We start from the raw sequence: 17,012 nt of genomic DNA on the forward strand, positions 1-17,012 counted from the left end.
TATAAAACAAAGTCGCTTTCTCTGTCCCTATATCTGTCTGTCCCTATGTATCCTTAAATCTTTAAAACTACGCAACGGATTTTGATGCGATTTTTTTTAATAGATAGAGTGATTGAAGAGGAAGGTTATGTGTATAATAACATCCATTAAATAGTGGAGAAATCAATAATAAATTACAGTTTCCGAAGCGAAGCGAGGGCGGGTCGCTAGTTCAACAAACAATCAACATAGAACATCAACATATCTAGCATTAGGGACATAAAGTCGGACGCGCGATTTCTACTTCTCATTTTATAATCGATTGTAATGTACTATGGATATTTAAACGACTTAGGACATACGTTAGTGTTCAATTATCGAAATACGACAATAGCAATCAACGCTTTATTGTGATGCTAATATTAGGGCAAACTAATAAAGTTATGTTAGTTTTAATTAGTAAGTTTATATCTTTTTTTTTTCTGTCATGTGTTTGTCACTGGACTCCTCCTAAACGGCTGGACCGATTTTAATGAAATTTTCTGTGTACCTTCAGATGGATTCGAGAATGGCTTAAATTAACAAATTAGCCCGGCAGATGGCGCCGCAGTCGGTATCTAGGCTATTTATCTTTCCTAGAAATATTTTATATGGCAAAACAATATTTGCAGGGCAAGCTATTAATATTATACGTTATATTTTATTATTATTCGTATAAAACATTGCTTTTTAAGTCTACTTAACATGTCAGTCAAAAATATAAATTTTCAAGTCCTTGAAGCGTTAGCAAATTTTCAAATTAATTGGACGCCTTGAAGCCGTGAAAGTGACGCTTAAACATTCCGTTACATACATAATTATACATAGTAAGCTTATAGAAGCGTGATTTAATACAGAAAATCATTCAGTAATTTAATTTATATAATTCAACTAAGAAAATATTTTATTTTTAGACAAAAATGATTCTCGTCATTAATTCGATTCGATTAGTTTTTAAAAATGAGAATTTCTCGGGTTGTCGTACTCTCGCGTCTAACTCACACTCTATATTAGGCTTTAGCATCGAAGTACGTTTTTCAGCCGGGTAATTACGTAAGGGCGTGACCCCGCGGCATTGGAGGGTCGTGACCCGGGCCTGCTTCCCCATTGGCTGATACCACCCACACACAGGGCTGTAAGATTTTATTTTACAACTCTAACGCTTACGACGAGAGTGCGTTTTAAATTTTATATAATGTCAACCCTATACGAATAAAAAGCAATTTTAAGTCTTATATATAAACACTAGCGACCCGCCCTCGCTTCGCTTCGGAAACATTAAAACTCACATGAAACAAAAAAAAAAAATTAAAAAAAAATAAAAAAAAGTAGCCTATGTTCATCAGGGACAATGTCGGCTTCTAATGGTAAAATAATTTTTCAAATCGGTCCAGTAGTTTCGGAGCCTATTCGAAACAAACAAACAAACAAATCTTTCCTCTTTATAATATTAGTATAGATGGTATAGGAGGAATTGCGCAGTATTGTCTCTGTCATTGACGCTTACCAGTGGTAGTAGGGGTCTTGTGAGTCCGCGCGATTAGGTAACGCCATCCGAGCTATTTCTGCCGCGAAACACCGGACACATTTCGGTATAAACTGATACTTAGAACCTAAGGTTCATGGATGTGTGAGTGGCGGCATTTACGTTGGTGATGTCTATGGGCTCTGGCAATTCTCACGTCAAAGTGATAAAGAAAGTTACCTTCATACTTTTTATTTATTTATTTTATTGCTTAGATGGGTGGACGAGCTCACAGCCCACCTGGTGTTAAATGGTTACTGGAGCCCATAGACATCCACAACGTAAATGCGCCACCCACCTTGAAATATAAGTTCTAAGGTCTCACGTATAGTTATAACGGCTGCCCCACGCTTCAAACCGAAACGCATTACTGCTTCACGGCAGAAACAGGCAGGGTGGTGGTACCCACCCGCGCGGACTCACAAGAGCTCCTATCACCAGTAAAAACCAGTACATTACTCGTATTTATCTATTACTAGTGGTCCCACAGTAGTCGAAATTCGACCATAATTAATTGAAATTATAAGTATACTTCTATAATCACAGATCTCGCCAAGACCACAATATAGACCAACAATATTAAAGACAAATAATATTAATTTTGACATTTAGGTGTCATAAGTTTGACAATAAACAAAAGAGTATATATGCGTGTGTGTGTGTGTGTGTGTCAAAATGCACATGGTATAGTGTGTGTAATGTTTTTTTTATTGATTTAATGGAGTTTTTATGCATAAATAATAAAAATATTAACATTCTGCTCTCCTTCTCAAAAAGTGTGGGAAATTTCATACTCCTCCGTCCGCGCAATTTTGTTAAAAAGGGATACAAAGTTTTTGCTTCACGTATAGATTAGTATCGATTTGGTTGTTAATGTTCCACAATGAAATGTTGTCCTTTACAAAATAAAAGTACTCTGCCGCATTAAAAGCCGAAATTTTGACTTTAATACACACTTTTACATTTAACGAATTGAATAATATTTATTTCAATTATAGTACCAAGATTGTAGACTTTTTGAAGATTCAAATCGTTTCTATCCAGGTTCCGAAAAGAGCTACAGACTTGAGAAAAACCAGAGAAACAAACTCCTAATCTATTTATTTATTGATAGATTTGGAAAACAAACTACACAATTCAAACAATATTCCATCATCAAAAACATTTATTCAACATTACAACCAACACTACTGTTTAACTTTACAAATTCAATTTCAATTTAGGAACTAGTAAAAATAAAAAAAATCCATAAATTTATGAACTAGCCTAAATGTGTTAATTTTCTTTTAAATTCACATAAAAATGGTACAATGTACTAAAAGGTAGGCAGCGGCTTGGCTCTGCCCCTGGCATTGCTGAAGTCTATGGGCGACGGTAACCACTCACCACCAAGTGGGCCGTATGATCGTCTGTCTACAAGTTACAATGACGCGAATAATTTAACTGCTATTATTTTTAATGTGACTTACAATACATTTTACTTACAATGTTTATTAAAAATGTATTTGTTAAAGATCAATAAATAGTATGTTGCACTTGGACGTAAAAACATTCAAACCAATAACATTTCTCTTATCAAGACGCCTTTTATATATCATTGGCTTAAAATAGTAGTACGCGGGGAAACTTATCGCAAGACGAGGGATATTCTCAAGGGAGGACTTCCATTCTTATCAGGACGGGATAGTGTTAACGACCTGTGGATCATAAAGAACTGTCTTTATTTTTTATCGAATATTAGAGGGTAGTTGTAATTTTCCCTAAGTTTTTTTTTATTGCTTAGATGCGTGGATGAGCTCACAGTCCACAGGTGTGGGTGCCCAGTGGTGTTAAGTGGTTACTGGAGCCCATAGACATCTACAACCTAAATGCCGCCACCAACCTTGAGACATGAGTTTTAAGTTTCAGTTTTTACAATATAACGGCTGCCCCGCCCTTCAAACCGAAACGCATTACTGCCTCACGGCAGAAATAGGCAGGGTGGTGGTACCTACCTGCAAATTCACAAGACGTCCTACCACCAGTAAACTAGACTACTTGTACTAGAAGCTAGCTAATTATCGATTTCGAAAAACTCAAAAATACCATCGTTGTAACATCGAACACGTAAAGTACTTCTGATTCAATATAGCCTTTTTTTTTTGGTCAGGAGGAAATCGCCGGACTTCCGCCCTCCACTGGGGATGGAAGGCGGGGCATGTCGGAGTTGAACTGACTAAAACCTCCTGTCGCTCAACAACAAGCATCCAAACCTCGCATGAGACAGAACTCATGAAAAGGCAAAGGGGGGAAAGTGAAGCGTTTAGTGCGGAGCACATCTCTCCCATCACCCTCCCCCTCGGGACGCCGGACTGGAGGTTGTCGGCGCCACGACCACCAGTCCTCTCGGTCGGCAGGCTATCCGAAGCCCGCCCAGATGGCGCCGGTTAGAATAGTCTATCCTACGGAATACCCCGCTGGGTCAGAACCAGCGTGGGTCGAGGATAGCCGGCCTTCCATCACCCGGATGCTCTTGCATAAAACGCGTGCAGAGCACCTTGCACGTCGTCTTAGGCCCCCTCGCCGACCCCCAGACCGACATGTGAGGGAGAGCCGAAACACTTAGAGGACCAGGGCTTGGGCGAAATCCGCCTCCCTGGCCCCCGCTCGACGGCGGCGGGCCTGTGCGTCTCTCACTCGCCCCGCCGCCTCCTTCTGCGAGATGGTGCACTCGCAGAAGTCGAGCATCACCTTCCACGAATCGTCGTCGCCGAGCATCGATGCCACAACACTCGGCAACGATAAGTCGTTTCCTATTTTTGCGACGAGGACACGGCGCCACCCCTCCCATGCGGGGCAGGCGACGAGCGTGTGCTCCGCCGTGTCCAAGTCGCAACCACAATGGTGGCACTCTGCCGTCGGTTCGGCTCCGATCCGGTGCAGGAAGTCACCGAAGCAACCATGCCCAGTGAGCACCTGCGTGAGCCGGAAAGTGAGACGTCCTCTGTCACGATTCACTCAATTCACAAGAACCGGGCGAATCGCCTCGACGGTCCTACGACCAGCCGAAAGTCAATATAGCCTACGAATATCCTGCGAAATTCTCATTAAATTATGACCGAACCGCTCTTCAAACGCCAGAGGTTATTTACGACGATATTTATAAGACATTATTGTATTATTATGATTCGCGTACGCATTTATCAGCCTCGAGATGAAGACAAGAAACTATTTATAATGAACATAAAACGTTATCTGCGTTGTGTTGTTTTCGAAACAAGACTTTATCAGAGTGTTTTGCTCCTTGTGTCACCCAGACCGTATAGGGTGACCAACGTTTTTTCAAAATAATGGATAATAATAATAATAAATAAATACATATTTACTAACAATCACGCCACGTTAACTGGTCCCGTGATAAGTTCGTAATGAACTTGTGTTACAGGTACCAGATAACGGAAATAAATTTAAGATTTTTTATTATACACATACATACATTTAATATACATCCATAACCCTGGAAAAGACATTTATATTTACCATACAAATATCTTCCCTTGGCGGGATTCGAACCCGCGACCCCCTTGTGTAGTGACCATGTCACTTACCACTACACCAGACGGCCGTTATAATTTATAAGAGTTCTTTTTTTATTCGCTTTTTTTCACACCAATCGGGCATTGCCTATGAAATCGTCAACAAATTTACCGATCATAGAACCTCTTGTGAGTCCGCACGGGTGAGTACCACCACCCTGCCTATTTCTGCCGTGAAGCAGTAATGAGTTTCGGTTTGAAGCGTGAGGCATCCGTTGTAACTATACTGAAACCTTAGAACTTATATCTCAATGCGGGCAGCATTTACGTTGTAGATGTCAATGGGCATGTAAGCAATAAAAAAAAAATCGCTTTATAGTTTAATTAGGTTTAAAATACTACTCATTTAGTCTTACTATGATTAAGGCTTCGATGGCACGCTTGTATTTACGTGACGATATTTGGGCCCCGGTAACCGCTTAACAACAAGCGGGCCGTGATACGAAGCACCATGCTATCCGAATACTAAGAACGGGTTATTTAATTTATTTTATTTTATTTTATTAGGAAGACAAACAGTGAACTTAAACTATATAAACTCTAAACTTACAACTAAACACCATTTAAATCCTCTGTTAATTAAAAGAAACAAAATCACGTTACGTCATTGTTTAATTGTAAAATTGTAAAAAAGAAATGTCTTCATATTGTGTCACACTTCATCATTATCCTGCCCTTCTCCCAGTCACCTGGGGTCGGCGCAACATGTTTTCTCCGTCCATACTCTTCTATCATATACCATTTCTTCGCTCACTCCCTTCCTACCCATATCGTCTTTCACACAATCCATCCATTTTGTGTCACACTATTAGTGATAATACGAAATGAACTTTGAACCTATATTATTGCGTTATGTTTAGATAAGACGCTCATTATCATTGAAACTAAGACGATAAGTTAATATATTTCTTTAAATAATATAATATTAATTGCGTTCTTAAAAAAAATTACTGTATCCGTGAACAATTCTGATCGTAGGTTTTAATTCGTGAAATTCACTCAGGGAGAATGGGAATTTACAGAAATTGATTTGATTTGAGAACGTACGTATGTATTGTGAGCTTGTATATAGGTAGGTTGTATCAGTATGCCCGCTACATCTAAGCTTTTTTTTATTTCTGCTTTCTTATTGATTTTGTAGACAGACGGCACATCCGACGGTGAGAGGTATCCATCGTCAGTGGACATCAGCAATGCCAGGGGAGGAATCATGCCGCTTTCAATAGCAAATTTCAACAGATCGCAGTCTATGGACTCCACATCAAAGAAGTTTTTTTATTGACGACTTTTAGCTGAATTTCCATCTTTATCGTCGGATAAATAATAAAAAAATAATAAAAAATGAAAACCTGATAATAATAATAATAATAATAATAAATATAACACTTTATTTAACACCATATGTAAATAGTAAGCATATAAAACAAATAATAGTCGGTGACATAAATTGGCAGCCTTATCGCTGAAAGCGATCTCTTCCAAGCAACCTTGCAGGGAGAGGAATAAGCGAACTGGACGGTGCTATATCTTAATAAACTTACATAAAAATATATACTTATATACACATGTGAGAAATAAATGTTTTTAATTTAAATAAAGATTTTTATTTTTGTATATTTTATGGAACGGTAACGAGATCTTTAATCCAAGTCTGACATTTTTTATATTGTCTTATAACATGAAGCGAAATGAGATGAAGTTGATTTAATTTGAGAATTTAATCAATTGGGATGTAAAAAATGAGACGAGATGGGACGAAATAAAGTCTCAGTAAAGTGGTGCTTATTTACTTTTACACTTTTTCAGTTAACTTTTCGGAAGAAGCTACGTCCAGCGGCTTTGTCTCATTTTCCCACATTTGTGCATTTTTGCAGATGCCGAACAGTTAATAAACCACCGTTATTACACATTTTAACTTGAAGAAACATTAACTTAGCAAAATAAAACGGTTCATTGAACTCCGTTTCTCGCGTTTCTAGAAAAAAAAACACAAAACCCTAACTGAATATATAAACCTGTAACAGTTTATTCACATAGACAAACGCATTTACAATTTTTCGTGCGACCAACGAAAATGCGTAATGAATTTTAAAATCGATGCCTCCAATGAACACTACTATAACTCAAAATATTGAAATTTTCGTTTTTCACGCAAATGTCTTTACTATTTTAAAAGTATTACAAATTCATTATTGATGGGGTTCGAAGCAAGAGTAAATCAGCTAGTTAAACAAGAAAAAACCATAAATATATCTGCAATAATAAAGATTTTATTATTTTTTTTACTTTTTTCGTTCAAAAACTCCTCCTGTAAACCTACGAATTTGGAGTTAGAGTAGTATTCATTGGAGGCATCGAAATATTATATCGAGTGTTATACAACTATTTGATTTAAGCCAAACTCTTACTATTTACAGGAGATCCTTTATTTACAGTTAAAAAGTGTTGAATAAATATAACAACAAGAAAACTTCCTTAGCTATAAGAATGGGGTAAACATAATTTAAGTTTAATTCAAAAATATCAAATTGTTGATGCTAATAGGTACCACCTAATAGGTACCAACCTATATTTTGGTGGTAGGGTTCTTTTGGTGGTAGGGTTCTGTGTAGAAGCCCGCCCGGGTTGGTACCACCGTCCTGTCTATTTCTGCCGCAAAACAGTAATACTGTGTTCCGGTCTGAAGGACAGGATAGCCGGTGTAACATACATAAGGCTGCCCATCCAGGCCAGGATAGGCAGCGCATCTGAGTCACTGATGTAGTTTGGATGTCTATGGGCGACGGTTATCATTTCCCATCAGATGAGCCGTAAGCTAGTCTGCCTATCGAAAGCAATAAAAAAAAAAAAAAAATACCAAATAAAACGGACCATTAATTACAAAGAAGCATGTCGGGTATTATGTCACTTAAACCAAATAACATTTCACCCCTCAATATGTATAAGTGTTTTAAATCACGTAAAATGGAGCTTTACAGATTTTAGTAAAAAAAACCTACATTCGCATACTCCAATCGTCTTTCAAGTTATGAGTACGGTGATCAGACTCGCGGTTCAGTAAGTAATCAAAGTAAACTCCTAAATGTGCTAACAATGTAGACACACAGAGCTAATCTACTACTAAAGCGCCCAAGAGAGATCGCGATCGAGAAATACTACTAAAGCGCTCTGTCCTAACTCGGGGCCTCAGGACTTTAACCAAACTTTTAACCAAACTACTACTACTACTACTACTACTACTACTACTACTACACTATAAAAAGAAACAGAAAAAAATAAATCAATCGGTGTTTTATGAATCGTAATGAAGAAAGAGACAGAAATAGCACAGTAATAAGACAATCAAACATACCGCCTAGTCACATATAGTCCGTACGATTTACTCACATTGCTTTACCAACTAAGTACCTGAAACTTACAGAAATACAGCACCGACTGCTACCGTCTGTGACCCATAAAAAAGAAAACCTCTCGAACCAGAACAAAAACGCATTGATTCACTGCAATCCAAATTATCTTCACGAGACGAATATAGTGGAACTGGCATCACGAAATATTGTATTACGCTTTTATATAGGTAACCTTTTCATCTGGCCCTACACTCATGGCCTAGGGTTAAACGATACACTCTTGAGGCGAGATCACGTCCATATCGTGTACTCACCCCCAGAGGTCGGGTTACAGCGCTGCATTGTTACGCTACGATAAACTTTCGTCTCTCTTAAAAACGATTTATCTTTTGTTTTTGTTACATGACCGGCTAGGAGTTGATGGAGCACGCGAGAGCAGGCCTTCTAGCGTTACGTTTGAGATTGATGAGCTCGTGGACCACAAAACGTGTGTGGCTACCCTCCTTGAGGTGGAATTCACAATCGTATAGCAAAAGAACAATTTCATCTTTCAAAACGAGATGAACAATGGCATCGCGGCAGATTTTTGGTCGTCGTGGCCTAAAAGATAAGACGTCCGGTGCATTCGTGTGGAGCGATGCACCGGTGTTCGAATACCAGGCGGGTACCAATTTTTCTAATGAAATACGTACTCAACAAATGTTCACGATTGACTTCCACGGTGAAGGAATAACATCGTGTAGAAATCAAACCCGCAAATTATAATTTGCGTTATTACTGGTGGTAGCAACTCTTGTGAGTCCGCGCGGGTGGGTACCACCGCCCTGCCTATTTCTGCCGTGAAGCAGTAATGCGTTTCGGTTTGAAGGGTGGGGCAGCCGTTGTAACTGTACTTGAGACTTTAGAACTTATATTTCAAGGTGGGTGGCGCATTTACGTCGGAGATGACTATTGGCTCCAGTAACCACTTAACACCAGATGGTATGTGAGCTCGTCTACACATGTAAGCAATAAAATATTTTTTAAGTAATATTATTTGCTCTGTCAACATTTTTTTTGTTTTTTTATTTATTTTTTTTAATAATATTTTATATATTTCGAAGTATTGTGTTTAAAAATTGTAATACGACTACACAATAAGATACAGTCTAATAAATAAAATTTATCTACGAGATCAGATAAATAAATCCTTCTTTAGGAAGTAAGGGAATAAAAAACCAACAATTAATAAATTACTCGAACAAATAAGTTTTTTTAATGTAACCGGATAACCCGACCGTATTTAAAATGTTAAAAAAATTACTGCAACCTAATCATGATATTATCTTAGGATATTTTATAATACCTGACAAATATTCAAGTTATATTTATCATGTAGTATATTAATATTTTTATGGCAGTTGAGTTTTTTGTTCAATTAATGGTAAATAAAAGTATAACTAAAATACACTTTAAAGTATAGCGTCATCTAGTTTCCAAGCAGTGTAACAAACATCATTTGTCAACATTTACAGCGGTTCTTGATCTACATGTTTTTTATTTTGTTTTACTAGATGGCGCTGCATGGAAAACAACTTTTTGAAGTTGTCAAATATTGTATAATGTTTATCTTAAGTTTTCTAACCTATAATATATTTTTTGGATATGGAGGAGTAGAAATGCCGCCAAAACGGTAAAGTATTTGAAATGTTCAAATATTTGTTAACTCCAAAAGTAGCATACGGTATAGATATATGGTAGTTTAGTTCGAGTCAGAGTTGAAATATATATAATTTAAGTAAGATAATAATAGTATATTTAAATCAATAGTTCGAGTAGTCAAAATTAAATGATTTTTAATGAAAAAAGGATTGCTTGTGACTTGTGAAAATGATTACTGCTAAGCACCGGCTCCCGTCCAATTAGCAAAGACATGTAAAATGGCGTACTCGGGATTGATTGGGTGACTCCATGGGAACACCACGTAGTGGTAGCTTTTTTAATTTATTTTTTTATTTTGGCAATTATGTAGTGACGACACATTGATTTTATTTGTCCAATACGACCTACTCATCACCAACGTCCATACCATGTTGAATACACCGGTTCTCGTCCGATCACCGAAGTCAAGCAACATCGGGCGTGGTCAGTACTTGGATGGGTGACCGCCTGGGAACACCACGTGATGTTGGCTTTTTACTTTGTTTTATTTTGGCAAGTAGTGACGACACGCTGATTTTCTTCGTGCAATACGAACTTTTCATCGCCAACGTCCATACCATGTTGAATACACCGGTTCTCGTCCGATCACCGAAGTCAAGCAACATCGGGCGTGGTCAGTACTTGGATGGGTGACCGCCTGGGAACACCACGTGATGTTGGCTTTTTACTTTGTTTTATTTTGGCAAGTAGTGACGACATGCTGATTTTCTTCGTGCAATACGAACTTTTCATCGCCAACGTCCATACCATGTTGAATACACCGGTTCTCGTCCGATCACCGAAGTCAAGCAACATCGGGCGTGGTCAGTACTTGGATGGGTGACCGCCTGGGAACACCACGTGATGTTGGCTTTTTACTTTGTTTTATTTTGGCAAGTAGTGACGACACGCTGATTTTCTTCGTGCAATACGAACTTTTCATCGCCAACGTCCATACCATGTTGAATACACCGGTTCTCGTCCGATCACCGAAGTCAAGCAACATCGGGCGTGGTCAGTACTTGGATGGGTGACCGCCTGGGAACACCACGTGATGTTGGCTTTTTACTTTGTTTTATTTTGGCAAGTAGTGACGACACGCTGATTTTCTTCGTGCAATACGAACTTTTCATCGCCAACGTCCATACCATGTTGAATACACCGGTTCTCGTCCGATCACCGAAGTCAAGCAACATCGGGCGTGGTCAGTACTTGGATGGGTGACCGCCTGGGAACACCACGTGATGTTGGCTTTTTACTTTGTTTTATTTTGGCAAGTAGTGACGACACGCTGATTTTCTTCGTGGAATACGAACTTTTCATCGCCAACTTCCATACCATGTTGAATACACCGGTTCTCGTCCGATCACCGAAGTCAAGCAACATCGGGCGTGGTCAGTACTTGGATGGGTGACCGCCTGGGAACACCACGTGATGTTGGCTTTTTACTTTGTTTTATTTTGGCAAGTAGTGACGACACGCTGATTTTCTTCGTGCAATACGAACTTTTCATCGCCAACGTCCATACCATGTTGAATACACCGGTTCTCGTCCGATCACCGAAGTCAAGCAACATCGGGCGTGGTCAGTACTTGGATGGGTGACCGCCTGGGAACACCACGTGATGTTGGCTTTTTACTTTGTTTTATTTTGGCAAGTAGTGACGACACGCTGATTTTCTTCGTGGAATACGAACTTTTCATCGCCAACGTCCATACCATGTTGAATACACCGGTTCTCGTCCGATCACCGAAGTCAAGCAACATCGGGCGTGGTCAGTACTTGGATGGGTGACCGCCTGGGAACACCACGTGATGTTGGCTTTTTACTTTGTTTTATTTTGGCAAGTAGTGACGACACGCTGATTTTCTTCGTGGAATACGAACTTTTCATCGCCAACTTCCATACCATGTTGAATACACCGGTTCTCGTCCGATCACCGAAGTCAAGCAACATCGGGCGTGGTCAGTACTTGGATGGGTGACCGCCTGGGAACACCACGTGATGTTGGCTTTTTACTTTGTTTTATTTTGGCAAGTAGTGACGACACGCTGATTTTCTTCGTGCAATACGAACTTTTCATCGCCAACGTCCATACCATGTTGAATACACCGGTTCTCGTCCGATCACCGAAGTCAAGCAACATCGGGCGTGGTCAGTACTTGGATGGGTGACCGCCTGGGAACACCACGTGATGTTGGCTTTTTACTTTGTTTTATTTTGGCAAGTAGTGACGACATGCTGATTTTCTTCGTGCAATACGAACTTTTCATCGCCAACGTCCATACCATGTTGAATACACCGGTTCTCGTCCGATCACCGAAGTCAAGCAACATCGGGCGTGGTCAGTACTTGGATGGGTGACCGCCTGGGAACACCACGTGATGTTGGCTTTTTACTTTGTTTTATTTTGGCAAGTAGTGACGACACGCTGATTTTCTTCGTGCAATACGAACTTTTCATCGCCAACGTCCATACCATGTTGAATACACCGGTTCTCGTCCGATCACCGAAGTCAAGCAACATCGGGCGTGGTCAGTACTTGGATGGGTGACCGCCTGGGAACACCACGTGATGTTGGCTTTTTACTTTGTTTTATTTTGGCAAGTAGTGACGACACGCTGATTTTCTTCGTGCAATACGAACTTTTCATCGCCAACGTCCATACCATGTTGAATACACCGGTTCTCGTCCGATCACCGAAGTCAAGCAACATCGGGCGTGGTCAGTACTTGGATGGGTGACCGCCTGGGAACACCACGTGATGTTGGCTTTTTACTTTGTTTTATTTTGGCAAGTAGTGACGACACGCTGATTTTCTTCGTGGAATACGAACTTTTCATCGCCAACTTCCATACCATGTTGAATACACCGGTTCTCGTCCGATCACCGAAGTCAAGCAACATCGGGCGTGGTCAGTACTTGGATGGGTGACCGCCTGGGAACACCACGTGATGTTGGCTTTTTACTTTGTTTTATTTTGGCAAGTAGTGACGACACGCTGATTTTCTTCGTGCAATACGAACTTTTCATCGCCAACGTCCATACCATGTTGAATACACCGGTTCTCGTCCGATCACCGAAGTCAAGCAACATCGGGCGTGGTCAGTACTTGGATGGGTGACCGCCTGGGAACACCACGTGATGTTGGCTTTTACTTTGTTTTATTTTGGCAAGTAGTGACGACATGCTGATTTTCTTCGTGCAATACGAACTTTTCATCGCCAACGTCCATACCATGTTGAATACACCGGTTCTCGTCCGATCACCGAAGTCAAGCAACATCGGGCGTGGTCAGTACTTGGATGGGTGACCGCCTGGGAACACCACGTGATGTTGGCTTTTACTTTGTTTTATTTTGGCAAGTAGTGACGACACGCTGATTTTCTTCGTGCAATACGAACTTTTCATCGCCAACGTCCATACCATGTTGAATACACCGGTTCTCGTCCGATCACCGAAGTCAAGCAACATCGGGCGTGGTCAGTACTTGGATGGGTGACCGCCTGGGAACACCACGTGATGTTGGCTTTTTACTTTGTTTTATTTTGGCAAGTAGTGACGACACGCTGATTTTCTTCGTGCAATACGAACTTTTCATCGCCAACGTCCATACCATGTTGAATACACCGGTTCTCGTCCGATCACCGAAGTCAAGCAACATCGGGCGTGGTCAGTACTTGGATGGGTGACCGCCTGGGAACACCACGTGATGTTGGCTTTTTACTTTGTTTTATTTTGGCAAGTAGTGACGACACGCTGATTTTCTTCGTGGAATACGAACTTTTCATCGCCAACTTCCATACCATGTTGAATACACCGGTTCTCGTCCGATCACCGAAGTCAAGCAACATCGGGCGTGGTCAGTACTTGGATGGGTGACCGCCTGGGAACACCACGTGATGTTGGCTTTTTACTTTGTTTTATTTTGGCAAGTAGTGACGACACGCTGATTTTCTTCGTGCAATACGAACTTTTCATCGCCAACGTCCATACCATGTTGAATACACCGGTTCTCGTCCGATCACCGAAGTCAAGCAACATCGGGCGTGGTCAGTACTTGGATGGGTGACCGCCTGGGAACACCACGTGATGTTGGCTTTTTACTTTGTTTTATTTTGGCAAGTAGTGACGACATGCTGATTTTCTTCGTGCAATACGAACTTTTCATCGCCAACGTCCATACCATGTTGAATACACCGGTTCTCGTCCGATCACCGAAGTCAAGCAACATCGGGCGTGGTCAGTACTTGGATGGGTGACCGCCTGGGAACACCACGTGATGTTGGCTTTTTACTTTGTTTTATTTTGGCAAGTAGTGACGACACGCTGATTTTCTTCGTGCAATACGAACTTTTCATCGCCAACGTCCATACCATGTTGAATACACCGGTTCTCGTCCGATCACCGAAGTCAAGCAACATCGGGCGTGGTCAGTACTTGGATGGGTGACCGCCTGGGAACACCACGTGATGTTGGCTTTTTACTTTGTTTTATTTTGGCAAGTAGTGACGACACGCTGATTTTCTTCGTGCAATACGAACTTTTCATCGCCAACGTCCATACCATGTTGAATACACCGGTTCTCGTCCGATCACCGAAGTCAAGCAACATCGGGCGTGGTCAGTACTTGGATGGGTGACCGCCTGGGAACACCACGTGATGTTGGCTTTTTACTTTGTTTTATTTTGGCAAGTAGTGACGACACGCTGATTTTCTTCGTGGAATACGAACTTTTCATCGCCAACTTCCATACCATGTTGAATACACCGGTTCTCGTCCGATCACCGAAGTCAAGCAACATCGGGCGTGGTCAGTACTTGGATGGGTGACCGCCTGGGAACACCACGTGATGTTGGCTTTTTACTTTGTTTTATTTTGGCAAGTAGTGACGACACGCTGATTTTCTTCGTGCAATACGAACTTTTCATCGCCAACGTCCATACCATGTTGAATACACCGGTTCTCGTCCGATCACCGAAGTCAAGCAACATCGGGCGTGGTCAGTACTTGGATGGGTGACCGCCTGGGAACACCACGTGATGTTGGCTTTTTACTTTGTTTTATTTTGGCAAGTAGTGACGACACGCTGATTTTCTTCGTGGAATACGAACTTTTCATCGCCAACTTCCATACCATGTTGAATACACCGGTTCTCGTCCGATCACCGAAGTCAAGCAACATCGGGCGTGGTCAGTACTTGGATGGGTGACCGCCTGGGAACACCACGTGATGTTGGCTTTTTACTTTGTTTTATTTTGGCAAGTAGTGACGACACGCTGATTTTCTTCGTGGAATACGAACTTTTCATCGCCAACTTCCATACCATGTTGAATACACCGGTTCTCGTCCTCCCCCTTCCGACTAGGCGCGTCAATACCCCCGCCCCCGCCGTTCGCCCAATCACGATGTTCGACCAGCCCATACCGTGGGCCCCGAAGGTCAAGTACTTAGGCGTCACCCTCGACAGTAGGATGACATTCCGCCCCCACATTAAGACGGTACGCGACCGTGCCGCCTTCATTCTAGGACGTCTCTACCCGATGATATGTAGGCGAAGTAAAATGTCCCTTAGAAATAAGGTGACACTCTACAAAACTTGCATACGCCCCGTCATGACCTATGCAAGTGTAGTGTTCGCTCACGCGGCCCGCATACACCTAAAAACATTTCAAATTATTCAATCCCGTTTTTGCAGGATAGCTGTCGGAGCCCCGTGGTTCGTCAGGAACGTCGACCTCCATGACGACCTGGACTTAGAGTCCATCAGTAAGTATCTTCAGTCGGCGTCCATGCGCCACTTCGATAAAGCGGCACGACACGAGAACCCTCTCATCGTGGCCGCCGGTAACTACATTCCCGATCCTGCGGACAGAATGGAAAGCAGTCGACGTCGCCCAAAACACGTTATCTCGGATCCTCCCGATCCGCTAACGGTGCTTTTAGGTACTTCAAGCACCGGTCACCGTTCTCGTCGAACCCGTCGCTTGCGACGAAGGGCTCGACGAGTAAATTAACTCTCAGACACAGCCCACTGAGTTTCTCGCCGGATCTTCTCAGTGGGTCGCGTTTCCGATCCGGTGGTAGATTCTGCGAAGCACGACTCTTGCTAGGGTTCGTGTTAGCAACGTCATCAGGTTTGAGCCCCGTGAGCTCACCTACAAAAGTTAGGGTTACGCTGACATAGCCTCTCAAGGCTCTCAGCTAGGTAGGAAAAAAAAAAAAAAAAAAAAAAAAAAAAAAAGGTTCTCGTCCGATCACCGAAGTCAAGCAACATCGGGCGTGGTCAGTACTTGGATGGGTGACCGCCTGGGAACACCACGTGATGTTGGCTTTTTACTTTGTTTTATTTTGGCAAGTAGTGACGACACGCTGATTTTCTTCGTGCAATACGAACTTTTCATCGCCAACGTCCATACCATGTTGAATACACCGGTTCTCGTCCGATCACCGAAGTCAAGCAACATCGGGCGTGGTCAGTACTTGGATGGGTGACCGCCTGGGAACACCACGTGATGTTGGCTTTTTACTTTGTTTTATTTTGGCAAGTAGTGACGACACGCTGATTTTCTTCGTGCAATACGAACTTTTCATCGCCAACTTCCATACCATGTTGAATACACCGGTTCTCGTCCGATCACCGAAGTCAAGCAACATCGGGACGGTCAGTAATTGGTCAGAACGCCTGGTTACATCTAGCCAGACGAAAAAGTAAAACAACTAACATACACATTTATCCTATATTTTTTATTTATTTATACAAATTACATTAAACGCTACAACAATTTAACTATAATGATAACAGCTTAAATTATAAAAAATGCGTATAGAGCAATGTATGCAAACTCAATATTGACATTTTAA

General features: G+C 41.5%; 1 long non-coding RNA gene and 27 other non-coding genes across 28 annotated transcripts; 27 read left to right on the plus strand and 1 right to left on the minus strand.

Annotated features, from left to right (window-relative positions):
* Nucleotides 1–2,690: 2,690 nt before the first annotated feature.
* On the minus strand, nucleotides 2,691–8,952 carry LOC149500478 (uncharacterized). The gene is made up of 2 exons (XR_016324881.1): nucleotides 8,538–8,952; nucleotides 2,691–3,240 (listed from the first exon to the last, which is right to left on the minus strand). It is a non-coding gene; the product is annotated as an uncharacterized LOC149500478 (long non-coding RNA).
* A 1,570-nt stretch (nucleotides 8,953–10,522) lies between these two features.
* LOC149500479 (5S ribosomal RNA) lies at nucleotides 10,523–10,641 on the plus strand. Its single transcript, XR_016324960.1, has one exon. It is a non-coding gene; the product is annotated as a 5S ribosomal RNA (ribosomal RNA).
* A 71-nt stretch (nucleotides 10,642–10,712) lies between these two features.
* On the plus strand, nucleotides 10,713–10,831 carry LOC149500480 (5S ribosomal RNA). Its single transcript, XR_016324941.1, has one exon. It is a non-coding gene; the product is annotated as a 5S ribosomal RNA (ribosomal RNA).
* Nucleotides 10,832–10,902: 71 nt separating this feature from the next.
* On the plus strand, nucleotides 10,903–11,021 carry LOC149500481 (5S ribosomal RNA). The gene has a single exon (XR_016324942.1). It is a non-coding gene; the product is annotated as a 5S ribosomal RNA (ribosomal RNA).
* Nucleotides 11,022–11,092: 71 nt separating this feature from the next.
* On the plus strand, nucleotides 11,093–11,211 carry LOC149500482 (5S ribosomal RNA). Its single transcript, XR_016324943.1, has one exon. It is a non-coding gene; the product is annotated as a 5S ribosomal RNA (ribosomal RNA).
* Nucleotides 11,212–11,282: 71 nt separating this feature from the next.
* Nucleotides 11,283–11,401, plus strand: LOC149500483 (5S ribosomal RNA). Its single transcript, XR_016324944.1, has one exon. It is a non-coding gene; the product is annotated as a 5S ribosomal RNA (ribosomal RNA).
* A 71-nt stretch (nucleotides 11,402–11,472) lies between these two features.
* On the plus strand, nucleotides 11,473–11,591 carry LOC149500484 (5S ribosomal RNA). Its single transcript, XR_016324961.1, has one exon. It is a non-coding gene; the product is annotated as a 5S ribosomal RNA (ribosomal RNA).
* A 71-nt stretch (nucleotides 11,592–11,662) lies between these two features.
* Nucleotides 11,663–11,781, plus strand: LOC149500485 (5S ribosomal RNA). The gene has a single exon (XR_016324945.1). It is a non-coding gene; the product is annotated as a 5S ribosomal RNA (ribosomal RNA).
* A 71-nt stretch (nucleotides 11,782–11,852) lies between these two features.
* On the plus strand, nucleotides 11,853–11,971 carry LOC149500486 (5S ribosomal RNA). The gene has a single exon (XR_016324946.1). It is a non-coding gene; the product is annotated as a 5S ribosomal RNA (ribosomal RNA).
* A 71-nt stretch (nucleotides 11,972–12,042) lies between these two features.
* On the plus strand, nucleotides 12,043–12,161 carry LOC149500487 (5S ribosomal RNA). The gene has a single exon (XR_016324962.1). It is a non-coding gene; the product is annotated as a 5S ribosomal RNA (ribosomal RNA).
* A 71-nt stretch (nucleotides 12,162–12,232) lies between these two features.
* LOC149500488 (5S ribosomal RNA) lies at nucleotides 12,233–12,351 on the plus strand. The gene has a single exon (XR_016324947.1). It is a non-coding gene; the product is annotated as a 5S ribosomal RNA (ribosomal RNA).
* A 71-nt stretch (nucleotides 12,352–12,422) lies between these two features.
* On the plus strand, nucleotides 12,423–12,541 carry LOC149500489 (5S ribosomal RNA). Its single transcript, XR_016324948.1, has one exon. It is a non-coding gene; the product is annotated as a 5S ribosomal RNA (ribosomal RNA).
* A 71-nt stretch (nucleotides 12,542–12,612) lies between these two features.
* On the plus strand, nucleotides 12,613–12,731 carry LOC149500490 (5S ribosomal RNA). Its single transcript, XR_016324949.1, has one exon. It is a non-coding gene; the product is annotated as a 5S ribosomal RNA (ribosomal RNA).
* A 71-nt stretch (nucleotides 12,732–12,802) lies between these two features.
* Nucleotides 12,803–12,921, plus strand: LOC149500491 (5S ribosomal RNA). Its single transcript, XR_016324950.1, has one exon. It is a non-coding gene; the product is annotated as a 5S ribosomal RNA (ribosomal RNA).
* Nucleotides 12,922–12,992: 71 nt separating this feature from the next.
* LOC149500492 (5S ribosomal RNA) lies at nucleotides 12,993–13,111 on the plus strand. The gene has a single exon (XR_016324963.1). It is a non-coding gene; the product is annotated as a 5S ribosomal RNA (ribosomal RNA).
* A 71-nt stretch (nucleotides 13,112–13,182) lies between these two features.
* On the plus strand, nucleotides 13,183–13,301 carry LOC149500493 (5S ribosomal RNA). The gene has a single exon (XR_016324951.1). It is a non-coding gene; the product is annotated as a 5S ribosomal RNA (ribosomal RNA).
* Nucleotides 13,302–13,371: 70 nt separating this feature from the next.
* Nucleotides 13,372–13,490, plus strand: LOC149500494 (5S ribosomal RNA). Its single transcript, XR_016324952.1, has one exon. It is a non-coding gene; the product is annotated as a 5S ribosomal RNA (ribosomal RNA).
* A 70-nt stretch (nucleotides 13,491–13,560) lies between these two features.
* Nucleotides 13,561–13,679, plus strand: LOC149500495 (5S ribosomal RNA). The gene has a single exon (XR_016324953.1). It is a non-coding gene; the product is annotated as a 5S ribosomal RNA (ribosomal RNA).
* A 71-nt stretch (nucleotides 13,680–13,750) lies between these two features.
* Nucleotides 13,751–13,869, plus strand: LOC149500496 (5S ribosomal RNA). Its single transcript, XR_016324954.1, has one exon. It is a non-coding gene; the product is annotated as a 5S ribosomal RNA (ribosomal RNA).
* Nucleotides 13,870–13,940: 71 nt separating this feature from the next.
* Nucleotides 13,941–14,059, plus strand: LOC149500497 (5S ribosomal RNA). Its single transcript, XR_016324964.1, has one exon. It is a non-coding gene; the product is annotated as a 5S ribosomal RNA (ribosomal RNA).
* A 71-nt stretch (nucleotides 14,060–14,130) lies between these two features.
* Nucleotides 14,131–14,249, plus strand: LOC149500498 (5S ribosomal RNA). The gene has a single exon (XR_016324955.1). It is a non-coding gene; the product is annotated as a 5S ribosomal RNA (ribosomal RNA).
* A 71-nt stretch (nucleotides 14,250–14,320) lies between these two features.
* LOC149500499 (5S ribosomal RNA) lies at nucleotides 14,321–14,439 on the plus strand. The gene has a single exon (XR_016324956.1). It is a non-coding gene; the product is annotated as a 5S ribosomal RNA (ribosomal RNA).
* Nucleotides 14,440–14,510: 71 nt separating this feature from the next.
* LOC149500500 (5S ribosomal RNA) lies at nucleotides 14,511–14,629 on the plus strand. The gene has a single exon (XR_016324957.1). It is a non-coding gene; the product is annotated as a 5S ribosomal RNA (ribosomal RNA).
* A 71-nt stretch (nucleotides 14,630–14,700) lies between these two features.
* LOC149500501 (5S ribosomal RNA) lies at nucleotides 14,701–14,819 on the plus strand. Its single transcript, XR_016324958.1, has one exon. It is a non-coding gene; the product is annotated as a 5S ribosomal RNA (ribosomal RNA).
* A 71-nt stretch (nucleotides 14,820–14,890) lies between these two features.
* On the plus strand, nucleotides 14,891–15,009 carry LOC149500502 (5S ribosomal RNA). The gene has a single exon (XR_016324965.1). It is a non-coding gene; the product is annotated as a 5S ribosomal RNA (ribosomal RNA).
* A 71-nt stretch (nucleotides 15,010–15,080) lies between these two features.
* On the plus strand, nucleotides 15,081–15,199 carry LOC149500503 (5S ribosomal RNA). Its single transcript, XR_016324959.1, has one exon. It is a non-coding gene; the product is annotated as a 5S ribosomal RNA (ribosomal RNA).
* A 71-nt stretch (nucleotides 15,200–15,270) lies between these two features.
* On the plus strand, nucleotides 15,271–15,389 carry LOC149500504 (5S ribosomal RNA). The gene has a single exon (XR_016324935.1). It is a non-coding gene; the product is annotated as a 5S ribosomal RNA (ribosomal RNA).
* Nucleotides 15,390–16,553: 1,164 nt separating this feature from the next.
* On the plus strand, nucleotides 16,554–16,672 carry LOC114240984 (5S ribosomal RNA). The gene has a single exon (XR_003624535.1). It is a non-coding gene; the product is annotated as a 5S ribosomal RNA (ribosomal RNA).
* The last annotated feature ends 340 nt before the right edge of the window (nucleotides 16,673–17,012 follow it).

The sequence above is a fragment of the Bombyx mandarina genome, chromosome 21, assembly GCF_030267445.1.
Source record: "Bombyx mandarina strain Sakado chromosome 21, ASM3026744v2".
Classification (NCBI taxonomy): domain Eukaryota; kingdom Metazoa; phylum Arthropoda; class Insecta; order Lepidoptera; family Bombycidae; genus Bombyx; species Bombyx mandarina.